The 17,377-nt window shown below is 40.2% G+C and overlaps 1 protein-coding gene across 2 annotated transcripts in view; it reads right to left on the bottom strand.

The window, feature by feature from the left end:
- The window catches only part of NPAS3 (neuronal PAS domain protein 3), an 873,929-nt gene that overhangs the window by 268,140 nt on the left and 588,412 nt on the right, over window positions 1-17,377 (bottom strand). The window lies entirely within an intron of this gene.

Consider the following 17,377-nt stretch of genomic DNA (forward strand, 5'->3'; position numbering starts at 1 on the left):
ATGGAATAATGTTTTACTCTGACTTTATGTTAGCGCTTTTCAAAATCTTTGAATTCTCTGAGAAGAACAGCAAATTCTATTGTTACTACTCCTTGCTAATACCTTCATCTTAGGACAAGCATTCTGTCCTGTGGCTCTGAAAAAGCCACAGTATCTGTCCTGGCAAGATGACTTCCTCAGAGCTGCAGTGACTGTGCCCAGAGGCAGCAGTATGGCAAGGATCCTATGCCCACCATGCCTGTGGGAGTCTTTGCTCCAAGTGTGGAGCAATCCAGAGTTAACAGTCAGGCACCTACAAAATCCTTAGAGTGTGGTCACGGTTGAAATTCTGGATACCTTTTACTCACTTGTTTATTTTCAGAAAGAAAGAAAAGTGTACTAGGTTCCTAGGAGAAAGAGATTAAATCACCACATGGAGGTTTACAAAGAAAGCACTTACAGAAGATTTCAACTCTACATATCCAAGAGGCAGCAAACGCTTTCTCATTATTTTCCCTTGTGGATGTCTTACCTGAAAAGCGATGGGTAGCCATGGCTTGGAAATACTTATCCACTCAAAATTGCATTATAGTCACACTCCTGACCTCTTTACATGTTTCTACAATACCCAGCTCCTAGTGGTTGTGTTATTAAAGGGATTGGCCACAAAAGTGTGACTCCCAACATAAAGAAATATACTGTTTATCATTTTCCGGATGGACTCCAGGACAGTATACAAATCAGGCCCGTTCTGGAGTTAGTGTTCATTGTTTCTCTAGTGGTCACTTTGGCTGATGATTCCAGCAGGCCATGGTCTGTATATAGAAAAAGTACTGATATATAGAGTGTTTTCTACTGCTTTGTGAAACAGTAAGTACCACACACAGCAGAGATTTGCAAGTGTTCTTATTCATTTGGTTATACTGGTCAATAATAGTTAACAGGCAGGCCATTACTTCTCCCTGCAGATTTTATATTAGATTATGACACTGAATGGAATGAAATAAACAAATGTTCTTGTCATAGTATCCAGCTGACTGAATAGATTTGGTAACATGAAGGTAAAGAGTATAACCGTTTAAAAGAATAATATACATTATTATATGGGGCAAAACAAAGAGATCATCTCTTTACTTCATTGATAAGTAGCGGTTTAAAAAGTTCTGCATGAAGTCCCATTGAGGGCCAAAACAGAATAATTTAAGAGAAAAATGAGAACCAATATTTTCACACTCTTAATGAACTTTAATCTTACTGAGACAGTAGGATATGAGACCTATATATACACACACATGTACATACACACATATTATGTGCACATATGTGTACACATATACACAGGTATAGCATATATATGTGCACATATATGTAAAATTCTGTAATTTGCTTTTGAATCTAACAATATGTCTTGGCCATCTTTTCATGTCAGCACATATTACGTTTATCACTCTTTCTTCTAAATAGTATAGTGTACTATAATACATCTAACCATTCCCCCATTTGAAGGTGGTTTTGAAATACTGTAGGGGACAATTATATGCAATACTGTAATGGATTCCCTTTAAGATTTCTATGATGTAATATTCTTAAAAATGGAATTACTTGATCTATTCTAATAGATGCTGCCAAATTGCCTTTTTTGCCAAATTGTTTACAAGAAGGTATTAGAATTATGCAGTCTCATCAGTAGTAAATGCGAGTGTCACTTTCCCCACATTTCCACCAATATTTGATATCATCAGTGTTTTCAGTCTTAGACAATCTCAGAGGCAAAATGTTTAAGCATTTTTCTGTACCAGTTGGTCATCTATATTTATTTGGTGACATTCTCATTCATATCCTTTGACTATGTTCTAATGGAATGTTAGTCTTCTGCATGAAGAACTGTTGGACCTCTTTACATAGTTTGGATATTTATCCTTTGTTTTATGTGTTGTAAATATTTTCTATGAGCCTCTAGTTTGTCTTTTCACATTATTTGTCATATCTTTCATTATATGTAATTCACATTTTTAAAGTAATCACTTCTGCAGTCTTTTATGATTCCTGGGTTTCTTTCCTTAGGAAGCCCTTCTCCACCATGAGAAAATAAAAATGTTTTCTTCTGTTCATTCTTATGTTTACAGTTATGTTTATTATGCTTAGTTCTTTAACTTTTGAATTAAAGAATTAAGAAACACTGTTTAATGCATTTTGAGGTTTTGCAAGAAAACATACCCTTTGTACAATCTGATTTTTAAAATAACTCAATATTATTATTATTATTATTATTATTATTATTATTTTGCGGTACAAGGGCCTCTCACTGTTGCGGCCTTTCCCGTTGCAAAGCACAGGCTCTGGACGCGCAGGCTCAGCGGCCACGGCTCACGGGCCCAGCCGCTCCGCGGCATGTGGGATCTTCCCGGACCGGGGCATGAACCCGTGTCTCCTGCATCGGCAGGCAGATTCCCATCCACTCCGCCACCAGGGAAGCCCAACTCAATATTATTTTTAAAGTCTACTTTAAAGTATAAGCATGGGTTTCAAGGACTATGGACCAACAATATTTGGGAGCCAACTTAGGGGAATGCTACTTCTTTTCCTAAGACAGAGTGAGTAGATCTTAGTTTACAACTGTTTTTAGGAAGGAAAGGCTTGCCACACTACAGCAAAAGAATTTTTCAAAGGGAAGGGACAGAATAATACCTACTTTTGTATATTATTCCCAGGGCTGACGACAGTAGGGACTAACAGCGTCTATGAAATTACTTTATTTACTTTAGATTTCTGGTTACTTAGAAGTTGCATAGAAAGAGAGAACCTCTAGAATCAGAGAGGCCTGGGTTCAAGGTCTGGGTTCAGCCACTTATGAACCTTATAAGCTAGGGCAAGTCCTTTTTTCCTCCAAATTTGGGGTTTTTAAAAAAATTTATAGAACAGAGTCAACACCTGCCTTCACAGGATTAAGTGAAATGACCTATAGGAAAATCACCCAGCACATTCTGCCCCATCCCAAGAATTTGCTTCATCTCCTATTCACTGACGCTTCCTCAAACTCATATCACAGCAGCTCTGACAGAACCTGGAAGAGGTTGTACACTTTTCTGGAAGGCAAAGAACGTTCAACCTGCAGTTAATAGAAAAGTTGGCTACAGCTGGAATGGAGGCCAGAGAGAGACCAAAGAAAAAAGGAATTGAGACTGGGCTAGAGGTTTTCTCTAAAAAGGAAATAAACTTCTTAAAAGATCAAAAGATTGGAAATTCAACAATGGAGTTGACTTTTTCTACAGTGATTTTCTTTTTTATTAGTCCTTTTAGCCTGGAATTTTGATCTGAGTTGAAGTTTAGTCATGATTTATATAGGCCATAGCTGAGTCTCTGAATGGGCCTGCCTTAACAAAAATCACTGAGAACTGGATACATAGGTGAGATTTTCTAACACTTGCAAAGATAAATTAAGACTGAGAACACAACAAACAGCTCAGTTAAAACAGGCAAGAGACCAGAGCAGCCAATACTTCACTCAAGAGGACATGCACATAGCAAATAAACACAGCCAAAAGTCACTACCCATCAGCAAAATGCAAATTAAAACCATGATGAGATACCACTACATAACTATTAGAAGTGGCTAAATTAAAAAAAAAAATTACTGACAATCCCAAGTGCTAGCAAAGACATCGAGCTACATACACTGTTGGTGGAAATGCAAAATGGTACTGCCACTCTGGGAAACAGTTTGGCAGTTTCTTAGAAAGTTAAATACGTGCTTACCATATGACCTTGAAATCCAACTCCTATGTATTTACCCTAGAGAAATGAAAATCTATGTTCATACAAAATCCTGTGCCTGCATGTTCATAGCAACTCTATTTATCAATGCCAAAAATTGGAATCGATGTCCTTCAATGGGGCGATGGATAAATAAACTGTGGTACAACTATACAATGGAATCTACTTAGCAATAAAAAGAATGACTTGCTGATATGAATATCAAGTGCATTATGCTGTGTGAAAGAAGCCAGTCTCAAAAGGTTATGGACTGTATGATTCCATTTATATTACATTGTCATAAAGACAGAAATATAGTGACGGAGAACAAATCAGTGATTGCCAGAGTTTGGAGTAAGGGAAGAGTCTGATAAAAAGGGATGGCACGAGGGCATTTTTTGTGGTGATGGTTACATAAATTTCTACCTGTCAAAATTCATAGAAATACATACAAAAAAATTCAGTTTTACTGTATTTTTTTTTTTTTTTTTTTTTTTGCGGTATGCGGGCCTCTCACTGTTGTGGCCTCCCCCGTCGCGGAGCACAGGCTCCGGACGCGCAGGCTCCGGACGCGCAGGCTCAGCGGCCATGGCTCACGGGCCCAGCCGCTCCGCGGCATATGGGATCCTCCCAGACCGGGGCACGAACCCGTATCCCCTGCATCGGCAGGCGGACTCTCAACCACTTGCGCCACCAGGGAGGCCCCTACTGTATTTTTTTAATTAAAAAAAAGAATGAAAGTTTTTAAGATTCAAACAGCCTTCTACTGGGTGGAATGAGTTCTCCTACATACAGAACGGTCCAAGGCCAGCCCCTTCTTCCTTCCAACTAAAAGGCAGTCTTGCTCAAATGCCTTCACATGTATGAAAGAATAATAAAAAATTTAAAAACAAAACAAAAAACACCCTTTTCTGAACCAATTTTATCATCATCTACTAGTTAGAGTCACCATTTTTCTATGCAGAGAATATTTCCCATGCTTTTGGAGCATGCTGCAAGGAAACCACGGGCAGCCCCTCACCCCACCCTGACCGCCAACTTATTTGGAGCTACTGAACATCAGATCACCGGTAGCTAGCTGGTTGCAGAGTCTTTGCCTGTCAGTAACAGCTCAGTTACTGCCATGATATAACCTCTTTTCCCCCCACACTCCCATTCCCTATATATATATATTTTTTGGAACAAGTTGTCTTTAACCCTTGGACCCAATTTGAAGGCAATGGAAATAATTAAGACTGACATTTCTAGGGTTAAACGTCAAGTAGGAGAAAGCTGAAAAAGGAAATTCCCCAGCTTCTTAGTAATGAAAAGCTGAGGGTATACCTTCTGTGGCTGTCTGTGAGATGCTTTCACATCCATGTGTCAAGGGTTTTTCAAACTGACAACTTGCAAATTTGAAATACAAAAATGCCCAAAGCGATATTTTAGTGGCTCAGGGAAACTCTTGTATGGGAAAAAGAATTCTAAAGTGAAACGTCTCCTGAAATCACACAGGGCCTGACCACGATACTCTAATTATGCTAATTGCTTCAATGCCCTTGCTTTATTTATGCTGAGCAGCTAAGATAAATAAAGGAAAATTGCTTTGGATCTAACTGTATTCATATCAGAATGCAAACTAGCCTGTGTTTGTTATGTGATTGCTGATCTGTTTACACTAAATTCTGCAGGTAATTGCAGTTTTGATTGCACATTTATTTCTAGCTGCACAGGTCCCAGGACTAGGTCTGTCTGTTTTTATAATTAAACCGTTTTGTAATATCTAAACTCACTAAAGAGCAAAATGATGCTTTAAGAATTTACATATTTTATGCATTAAGTATAATACTTTGGTGAGCGGTGACAAAAAGAAAAAAAAAAAGTATGTTTACCACTAAAAAAATTGGACAGCATGTTCTGGATTTGAAGAAATTTGAGACATCTGTTCCAAGGCCTGTTCACCGAATGGGACAGATGCCTGGCGCATCCCTGTAATCTGTTCTTCAACATAGTTTTTGAACTTTCAGTCACAACTTTCATATTAGTAAAATATGTTAAGAGAACATGCTGCTGCTTGGTGATTCCTAAGACAATGGAATAATATTTTATACTCTATTGTAATGGTTGTGTTCTCTGTCTCTCGTTCCGAAGCTGAAACTTCACAAAGCTGACATGGTCTTTGTTTTCTGTTCTAGAACCAATCTTCTGAGGGTGTTCACTGTGGTCACTGGTCTTAGCTTAGAATTCAGTTTTGAATACAGCTTCCTTTAGATTTCATCCACAGCCAACATTCTTAGAGGAAGAAAAAAACAACACACATACACACAGAAAAAAAAAATCTTTCTCCTATTTAGGATGCCCATGACTTTCACATCACAAAGGTAAAGGAACTGATAATGTCACCACCACAAACGGAGGACAGTGTCACCTTTGCATTGCTTCTTCATCCATCATGGAATTCTGAAATAGTAATTCAGTCTGCCCTACTTAATGGAATAGTTAATATCAGTCTATACAGACTAGCCTGCAAAGCTTCTTAACCTAGATTCTGCTCATGAAAAGTCCACTAATACGAGCTTATTTTGTCTAAAATACCCCTGAGGCATGTTCTCAATAAATATAGGCTAGTTTTAGTACCCTGAAGGCATCTCTGGCCTTCTTCCTTCCTTGGGGAAGATAAAGGAAGTTGAGAAAATGTTAAGACACTCAAAGCACCTTTAGTAAATGAAGCTACCATGAGAAAAGTATACTCTTCTTAACACCAGCAGATGATTATCACGATACCATAGTGACTGAAGCAAAGGGGGATGCACCATGGCCACTGAAGGACCTTCAAAGTCATACCTCATTCCAAAAAAATCTAACTTAAATATTAAACTATTCATAATTTACCCTGTGTGGCTGTGCTGTTTTAGGTGGAGATGTGGGGAAATGGGGTACAGCAAGAAATCTAAAGTCAGACAGCTCTGGGTCTGAATGTAGGATACCTCCTTTCAGCTCTGTGACCTTGGAAAAACTAGAAGAAAAATTTAGCTACTCTGATCCTCAGATTCCTTAGTACCCCTACAAGGCTGTTGCGACAATTCAATGATGTGACATGTGGCCACTATTCAGTAAGGCACATGACACTCAATAATTATCAGTTGTTGTCGTTGCTGTGTCAGAAGTTTAGAATCTGGACCAGTTTTCCAACGACATCAATCGCCGCGTGGGATCTATGACGGCTGTTCATTAAACTGCTATAGGACACACAGCTGTTGTCATCTACTATCTCCCCTGCTGGTCCACTGAGTAAATGCAACTTTCCCACAGCCTGGTCCGGCAGCCACTAGGAAGAGGCTTGGGTCAGAGGCATACCTGCTGAGAGAAGCATGACATTTCTCAGAGGGCTTACTTAGAAAAAGGAGCTTTGTCCACTTGGCATCCTTCAAACTTGCAGACATATTAGGTCTACTACCCCTTCTCTCTGTTATGTCCCCACTAGATCACAGTCTATTGTTGCATTTGTCAACCTCTGCATAATTATTTATTAATGTTTCTATATTTCCCCTAAGACTGTGAGTGCCCTTAAGGACATAGCATGAGGCTTCTCATATTTCCTTGAAGGGAAAAAAATCCAACTGAAGACAACTTGGGGATCGAAAAAAAGAAACTGTTTACTAATGAAAAGGTGTGGCAGATTTTAGGGCCAGGAAGTTGGTTTTCCTAATATTTAGGAAGGATGAAGTTTCCTAGATTCCTTGTGGTTTCTGTTGAAGGAGCTATAGCCCCTGATTTTTTGCCACCCTCTGGCAGGTAGATCAGGACCCAGCCGTCTGCAAGTCCCTTAAAACCCAGCAATATTTAAAAGGAATCACCAAATACTTGCCCAGCTAGGAAATACAATCCCCGTATTCCAAATACAAGTTCTCCTTGGTCGTCTCTACCTGTTTTTTGGAAACTAGTCCAGAAGATAGAATTCTGTGCATCCATTCTCTCTCTTTCATACATAAATACTGATTGTCACATGAGAAGTGACCATGCATTTATTATCTCAACACACTTATTCAAATCTTTCCGGTTTTCAGTAACTCACAGTTAGTGTGTGTTTGTGGGTGTGCACATCAACTCATATGCAGAGAGAAATGGTACTTTTTTCCAGAGGAAATTGAGGATAACTCTGAATAAAATGACCACATGTCTGAGACAAAGATGACATCTTGACTTATTTTGTTATAGGGACCTGTTAGACAGAAATGGGGCATCGACGTGCAAATCACACAGCTGCACCAGGCAGCAATTTCTCCTGTGATAATAAGCCTGGGTGTGGGCTCTTGCTCTGACTGATGTCACAAGGTACATGGTGGCAGGTTCCAGGCCAGGGCTTGAAAAGGGGTCATTTCCACAGCTCGCCCACTCAGGGGAACATAACCCCTGAAAATGACTCATACCTCAGCTACGGGGAAGGCCAGGGAGTGGATAAAGGAGAGTAAAGTCATGAATGGGGAAGAGGGAAGGCTGTCTAAGATCTGGCAGCCCACTGAGGTGGTCCAGAAGCTTCATCCTTATTTCTGCATATAATCAAAAAGGCGCTGCTACACTGAGCATCGGAAATTAAGGAATGGGGGCTCCATCAGTTTCCTAAGGGCAACTATGGCATCTATATATTTCTTCTTTTGCAGTCTTTACTGTATATGGTAGGTGCTCAACAGTCATTGGATGAATGGAAGGTCTGGAAGGACCGTGCTTTCATAACAAAAATGAACAAACATTAGTTTGTGTCAAATGAGTAACTTTGTTGACACAATGAAGACTGAAGGGCTGGGGAACCCATCTAGGCTTCCACTGTCCTGCCTTAATGACGTACCACCTTGGTTACTTCTCTTCATCCCGAACAATTTGTCTTGCTCTGCCAAAACGAAATTCTGACCTGGATCCCTTAGGGGAGAGGAACTAAATTACTGAGCCTCTGAAATGAAGCTTTTCCTGTATTGCCTTTGCAGGATGCCTTAATATATATTCAGTAACCACTAGTTTGATTTTTTTCTCCTGATCTCATTGCCGTCTCTTTGCATATTGAACCCCAGGAGAACCCTATTCACTGATTCCACGCCCCCATGACTAACAAGCTGTTTAATTCACCAGTGGTTTCCTTCATTATTTTATGGGATCAGCTTGGAAGAGCTCAGGACACATACTAAAATGTCTTTTACAAGGGCTACTCTAACTGTACTGTAGTTATAGCCAGGCCCTATTCCAATCACTTTCAAAAATCTGCCCAATAAGTTAGTTTTTCCTTTTTAAAAAAAAAGATTGCAGAGTCTATGTGACATAAAAGATATCTTGCAGGAAAAGGGAAAGAGGAAAATTGCATAGGGTTTTCTTTTTAACTATATAAATGACTTTGGTGTACTGTGAGTTTTATCTGCTGATAATTCCTGCCCAAGATCATCAGTAACTTCAACTCTAGTTAAAGTACAAGTGAAAGAAAATAATTTGTATCCAATAGTTATAAAAAGCCGTGAGTAAGGAAACATGCATTCCAGCTATCCCAGGTGTGTTCTAAAGCTGGATTGTTGGTAGGGAAACAACTTGGAAAATTATGTCAAACTGTGTCATTCATCAATGATTATTTTAATCCTTTGCAATCTTTTCAGATTTCTTTTTTCATTTCACTTTGTGTTTCTCCCTTTATTTTCCCCAAGGTGCCTGTCTCTCCATTTCATCTTTGTCTCTTCTCATCTCTTTTTGTCATGGTTTATTTCCCCATTTCCTCTTTTGTAATTTCTCATTTCTCCCTCTCACTATTAGTTATCTTGGTCTGATAGCTTAAAAAAAACCACAACAGATGATTCTGGGCTCCTGAATCTCACCCCCAACTCCAATATTACATTAAAAACCTAGGCATGTTTATGTATTAGGGGTCAATAATTTGGTTAGAGATTTTTAGAAACAACCTTCCTTCATAAATGGGCTTTATATGCCCTATGACTTGAATACTTGAAGCTCCTCCTCTCTGGATGAAGACAGACAGCTGCCTGTCTCTAGACTTCAGAAGGTCACAAGTGTGACAGGGTAAATTCTTTGGATGACTCAAAAATACATCATACAGGACACAATTCACAGAAAGAAATGAATCTCAAATTGTACCTTCTCTATAGAGTTTAACGCTGTGCTCTGACACACTAGGAGACAGGAACTAAATGGATACAAACTAAACTTCTACCTTCTGATTGTAGGGGTATTATTACTGAGAATTCCTAATGCTTACTAAGAACTACTCTTTATGTAAATCTTCAAGATATAAATGTAGCCTAGCAATCATGATATGGCATGATGATTCCAAATATCATAGTTACTTGCATAACTTTCCATGCTAAGCTGCAAAATTATAAAACATCCATGTGCTGAGCTCCTGATCACATAATCTTTGAGATTCTCCTAATTTTTATAAAAGCTGACTGAATGGCTCAAACTTTCATGTAAGGACAAAACTAGGATATTGAACCCTTCTTTTCAGAACTTTCTTCTGCATTATGAATAGTAGTATATTTAATGCAAAAACAATTATACCTTTTTGAGAGTAATCAGTCATTAGATCAACAGAGATGGTTATGGGTTGAACTGTATCCCCCTCAAATTCATATATTTAAGTCCTAACCACTATCACCTAGGAATATAACTTTATCTGGAAATAGGGTTGTTGCAGATGATCAAGTGAAGATGAAGTTATTAGGTTGAGCCATAATCCAGTATGACTGGTGTCCCCATAAATAGGGGAAATCGGGACACAGGCAGCTCACACAGGGAGAATACCAATGTGAACTGAAGGCAGAAATTGGGCTGATGCATCTAGAAGCAAAGGAATGCCCAAGATTGCCGCAAACCACCAGAAGCTACGAGAGGCAGTGAACGGACTCTTCCTCACATCCCCTGGGAGGAACCAAACCCTGCCAAAGCCTTGATCTCAAACTGCCAAAACTAGATCTCTAGATCTCTAGGCTCTAGAGAGAAGGTACAATCTCTCTCCAGAACTGAGACAATAAATTTCTGTCATTTAAGCCACCCAGTATGCGGTATTTTTTAAAGACAGCCCTATGAAACTCATATGGATTTCATCATCCTATTAATAAAAGAGGAACCATGGTACATCAAGGATAGAACCGTGAACTTGGAGTCATGTAGACTGGGTTTGAATATAGGTTCTACCAGTTACTGATTAATTGAGGCAAGGAATTCTTTGGATGTGAGTTTCCTTTCTTTCTTTCTTTTTCTTTTTTTCTTTCTTTCTTTCTTTCTTTCTTTCTTTCTTTTCTTTTTTAATGGAATCACAGTACCTACTTTATTAGGTTGCTGTGACTATTAACATGTAACCAATTCTTGAGTGCCTACTATATAGAGGGACTTGATATAGGCCCTGGGATAGGGTGGTGACCAAAACAGATCTGGTTCCTGCCCTCACGGAGTTCAGGAAAAGGAGACAGAAAAACACATTTACAATCAAATACATACGCAATTAAAACTTATGTTAAGTGTTATAAAGGAAAAGGATAGGGTGCAACTGTAGACAGTAAGGGGGTCTTGGAGAGGGTGGCAGCTTCAGTGGTGTGGAAGGATAAGCCCTTTCAGAGGAACTGACATTTAACCTAAGAACTAATAGGTAAGAAGGAAAAAAATGTGAGAAGATAACATAAATAAAGTTCCCAGTATTCTGTCTGAATCAGAGGAGGTATTTGATTAAAGACAGGTATAGTCATTATTGGCTATTATGGGCCTACTACTAGGATCTGTTTTGTGGGGACATAACAAAATTCATTACCCTGGCATTCAAGGTCCTCCATGACATTTCTTTCTCTTGCTTTAGAGTGCAGGTCTGTTGTGGCCCCAGCCCCAAAAGGCAGACCCTTCGTGGGTCAACGGCAGGCACTGATCTGCTTTCTCTGTAGCAAGAGGTTAATTCACTGGTCTCTCTGTGGCCAGGATCTTTTTTTTTTTTTTTTTTTTTTTTTTTTTTTTTGCAGTACGCAGGCCTCTCACTGTTGTGGCCTCTCCCATTGCGGAGCACAGGCTCTGGACGTGCAGGCTCAGCGGCCATGGCTCACAGGCCCAGCCGCTCCGCGGCATGTGGGATCTTCCCGGACTGGGGCACGAACCCATGTCCCCTGCCTCGGCAGGCGGACTCTCAACCGCTGAGCCACGAGGGAAGCCCCCAGGATCTTTTTATAATATCCAAGATTTCCTCTTTCCCTCCAGGAATATAATACCAGATTTAAGTTAAATTACTTTCTATTTTCTATAACTTCCTCCAAGATTTTTAGTCCCCATGCCATGAGTCATACTGTTTTCTCTTATACTCTTCCTTCCCCACTGTGGCTATCATAATTAAACCAGTCCATCTAGATCCATTCATGAAGCATTTCTGAGTTTGCACAGGAATCTTCTCCCTCCTCTGAATCACTAAAACACAGGATCCATACATATTTTAGTTGGCCTTGACTTACTCTTTGTTGTATTTGTCTTATCTCTCCTACTGGATTATAAATAACTCTGAGGCCAGGGTCTTTAACTATCTTAGAACACTGAGAATGCAGTGTAGCTGAGAATATGGGTGGAATTGAATTGCCATACGGTTCATGCCTTTATAGACATTCTAAGAAAGTAGCAAAGTTAAAGAAGATATATCAGATGTAATTAGTAAACACAGTTACTAGATATTTCCACATTACATATGGATATAAAGCATTCAGATAAGCGATAAGGAGTATGTACCAATTATCCTGTTTCATTTCTCCCACACAGCAAGCACCATTCATTCACTGTTGATTTCAGCAAGCACAAAACACACACGTGGGAAAATCATTTTCCGTGGCTTTCCTAACATACACAGTGGTGATAAATATAAACAAAGAGGTAGGATGGGATACATACTGTTAAAAAATGGCTAGTATCTTGTTTTCCCTCAGTTTTGCTATAAAAGACAATTAACATATTTTTTAAATGTGCTTTTCTGAGCCCAAATGTCTTTGTCTGGAAAATGGGGGATACCATTTCCTACCTTGATCTTATTTCCAAGAGCAGAAGATGAATTTGTTATACCCTCCTCAGTGCATGGTGATAGTTAAGAGTAGAGGCGTTTTTATTACCTTCCTACAATACAGAGAAGGTTGTATCAAACCATTCCTGCCATGCTGCTACAGTTATTTGGAGAAGAACATTTCTCACCCACAGGGATGCAACTACATGACTGCATCAAATTGAAGGTGAACCCTGCATTGTGTCTACGGTACTTCAAATAACATAGGCCATCAGAAGAAGAAAAAAAATTTTTAAACAAAGACAAGAAATAAGGATTCCATTCCAGCATTTATAATTACATTTACTGGTCATCTGAAATATGATGATATTTCATCTCCTGAAATGATATCACGTGTCACATCAGTTTCTGAAGAAATCTTCCTCTAAATAATTTTGTCTGCCCATTCGCTTATGGATTTTTACCACAAGGCTATGTCAGATCTGAGCACTGAATTCAGAGCAAACACTATGCACGTGTACGTTTTTAAAGGCTTCTAAACCATATTAAATTTTCATTCATATAGGTACACAGAGACACATATTAAATAAACCCTCTACAAGAGTAACCCGGCTAGAAACGCAGCAAGAGATTTCCAAAGGGCCGAATTTATTACAAATTAATCAAATAGGTAAGATGGATCGTAATGGATATTCCAGCCAATGTAAACTGAGAGGGGAAAAAAAAGCACCAGCAGCAAGTCAAGAGCCAAATGTTTCTGTTTTGATTTATTTAGCATTTCTGAGATGTTTCTTCTGCAGGGAACAATATGCAAGGCATTGGAAATTCAGAAGGCACATCTTTTGTGTACCATAAAAATGTGCTGCTAACTTACAATACCCTTATAGAAATACAATTCAATAAGAAACTCAGTTGGGAAGATGTCTCAATAGAACAACATGAAAAAAATGGTCAATACAAGAATGATTTACTTTACTTTTACAAGGGATTTTGACGCCACAAATAGAAACGCCTTTGGAACTTAGAGAACCCAGATAAACAGAGAGCCACATTTTTTAATTCTTATACATTTCTAATGTGCCTTTTTTTTTAGCAGATCATCTCTCCAAATCATCACTTCTATCAAGCCCATCGCTTGAGCAGTGTTACAGCGCTCAGCCCTCAAAGCAAAGATAAGTCTTCACCATTGTCATGTGTAGCACACATATTCAGCCATATCATGCTGAATGGGAATACAGGACTTTGCAGAAGCAGAACTGATTCCTGCAGAATATCCTGAGATACTTATCAAGCTGTTAAAGGAGACATCATTCTTTTGTCTGTATTGCCCTTGACACATCCTCAAGGAAAGTATCTAGAAATTCTTTGTCTTCTGAAGAACCCTCGGACCTCTTAGGTCTAATGTAGGTTAAGTGCCCCACAGATCTCCCTAGAATAGAAAAGCTCCTGGAAAACTATAGTCTGACTTATCAGAAACAAACAGAATGCAAGTGCTAATTCCTAAGATCCTGTTATTGAAGGAAGAAGCAGGAAAAAGGGGAGGCTTCTGACAATTTTGGTCTTGCACAGGAAAAAAGCTGGGATTCTACCCTAAAATTTATCAGATACAACAATAACCTCTAAAAATCAAACAAGGGTAAAATGTGTAAAGGTAAATTACCACATTATCATCCAATTATCATTGCTTGTTTTGTCAAGGGTAAATGACTATCTAGCAGCACTCAGCGTTGGCTTATTGATTCCCATGTACAGTGGGGCTAGGTCCCCTCCCCAGCAGGGCCCTCGCACTGCCTCCCACTCAAAAGCTGCATGGATGCTGCCCATTTCATTGCACGTCGCAGGCTGTGTGTAACTCTCCTTGCCCATTCTGGAGGCATTAAGTGAAAACGGATAAATTTTGAGCGATTACTGGGCACTGCAAAAGAAATAATTGTGCTGCTTTTATTGCTGAAAATACAGAAAAATCACTGTGTTTAACTGTTGTCATAACTGAAACTTGATTCAATTCACAAATTCAAAGGGCACTTATCGCTTCCTCATCTTTCTCAACGACATCATCACACAGAACTTTACACAAATCTCCTAAGGATAAACATTTCCAGTTTCACTTTCTTTCTTCCCACAGATAAATCACAGTAAATGAGGAATTCTTCTTATTTCATCACAGATTTATAAAAACAAAACAAACCTCCTTCAGCAGATTAAACAAAACCTCCAAATTCAGACAGCAAAGAGGCACGCACAACATCTGAGATTAATGGACCACATTTCATCTCAAAGTGCTTTCTTGGCATAAACAATATATAAGGGTCACCTTATCCACCACTGAAATGCAGCCCCCTCTGAGGCACAGAAACTATATAAACAGGAGAAACACTCACTCATTCTTGAGGGCAGGGGTAGGTGACCTTTTTACCATAGTGGTAGCTGTGAGTTTCAACCCCGATCCAATCTCCTCCGGTCCTTCTGCAAACTGAAGATGGAATAAAGCAACTATACCAGAACCCCTCTGGGTTCAGTAGGCCAAACCAACTAATTCAATCAGAATGAGGGGAAAGATTCCAGAAGGAGAGACAACAGGCTGCTGGTGAGTCCTCAGACCTCAATGGGACTCCACCACTGCTCCACTCCCCGAGTCTCAATGTGATCAGGGGATGGTAGAAACCCTGAGTTGGAGGTGAGAATGGATCCTAATTTATAACCGAATATCCCAAGAAGGTACCTGTTAAGCTGGGTGGAGCCACTTTGGGTCACTGCAAGGGGGACACTGGCATTATTTGGATCAAATACAAATGTGTGGATGTTAGTTATTTAAAAATGTATAGTTTGCTAAAGGTAGTGATTTTAGAAACATGGATATGTATTACATCTGCAAGGAAGATAAGGTATGGGAGCATCTCAATCCAAGTTACCATTTTTCAGGTACTCATGTTTCCAGTACCTTCCATCTAACTTAATCTACCACCAACCTTACAAAGTATGTGTTTATACCCTGATTTCCATTTTCCATGAGCTCGCTGAGGTTTGGAGAGTTCAGTAGTCCTGTGTTACATCCCCAGTAAGTGGTAAAGCCTGAATTAGAGCCCAGATGGCTCTGCCTTCAAATCCTACGCCAGCTCCACTCGTCCATTCTGCTCCATGGGCGCAGCCTGGGGAAGCTGGCAGGACCTGGGATTACTTGCTGGACCTCTGGCAGGTAGGCAGCAGAGGCTTAGGTAATAAGTACATAGGCATGGCAGAGACCCAGGAAAGAGACGAGGGAAGCTGGAGAGCGGGAGGAGAGGAAAAAAAAGAGCAAATAAAGCTCAGAGAAGGCCTGAGAGATCTGAGATGGCAGACTGGGAGACCAAGGTTGAGATGTCTGATGAGAAGGATCAAAAGGGAAATCAGCACAAAGGGAGAGTGAAATCAAAGCACGCCAACTCTTTTGGGGTGAGGCTGGTCAGAGAATCGACGTGAGCCTTGAGGAATGGGCGGGAGTTAGCTAGAGAGATGAAAAGTGTGGAGGAAGGAGAATTTATTCCAGGTGGAGGAAATTCCCTTTTTAGCAGAGGCATGATGACACCCAAAATTCCTTGACATCTGTATACACCTTATGGGTGTGAGTGGAAAAGGAAAAGCGATGTGCTGCTGAGTGATGAGGTGCTGTGACAGAGTCCACAGAGCTCTCTGCTTGTCATTCTTGGACGTGGAGTCTTTCTTGATCTCAAAGGAATGGAACGATGAGGGCTCAGTAGGTCAGGTTCCAGGGTTATCTCGAGGCACACTTATCTAAGCACCCCAATTCTAGTATCAAATTCAATGATTCACACCGAAATTGAAAATCCTCCTAACCGTTGCCACCCAACGGGATGAACTTAATTCCATTCCCCCACGATCTACCTTCCCTCTGGCTGTTTACCTCCAGGGCCTCTGCATCAATTTATGAGCTGCCCAATGGGAAACCTCCCATCACAGCAAGCCTCCTTGGTTGACTGAGCTGCCTGCATCCGCTTACCGTTTGTATACTGAATATATGGGGAACTTAATTGGGACTTAATATATCATTTCATGAAAGCGGTCTTCAGCCATTTCATTTATGACTCCCCAAGTGAGTGATATCATCTTTTGCTATCAGTCAGGAATTGTTTCACCTGGTTTCACTTTACAGTCTCTGGCCCGCGGTGGATGTTCAACAGCTGCCTGAGGCAGGCGGGGTGGGGGGGTACCTATATATTGCCTCCGGGGATAGTGTGCTGGGGACAGCCCAGAATTTGGAATCAGATACATTCCCATAACTTACACATTTACTCAGCACCTACTGTATGCCAGGTGCTGTGTTATGTGCTGGGAATGAAAAAGTCAATGAAAAATAAGCAGGTTCTTTGTGTAACAGGTGCTCACAGTAAGGCCTGGGGGTGGGAGCTATTTGGGAAAACATATGAAGACATAACAGTGATTCAACGTGGAAATGGGGTGAGGGACTTGAGCCTTAGGTGCTGTGGGGGCATGATCAAAGCAAAAGAAGGGGAGATGAGCTAACAGGGCAGGATTCAGAGGCTGTCAGGAAAGCTTTCCTAACTGAAATAATGTCTGAGTTGAACCTTGAAGGAGAAGCTTTACAGGTAAGGAAGCAGGGGGAGGCAGAAAGGCAATTCAGGAAGAAAGAAGAGC

Source organism: Mesoplodon densirostris, chromosome 4, assembly GCF_025265405.1.
Source record: "Mesoplodon densirostris isolate mMesDen1 chromosome 4, mMesDen1 primary haplotype, whole genome shotgun sequence".
In the NCBI taxonomy this organism is placed as follows: domain Eukaryota; kingdom Metazoa; phylum Chordata; class Mammalia; order Artiodactyla; family Ziphiidae; genus Mesoplodon; species Mesoplodon densirostris.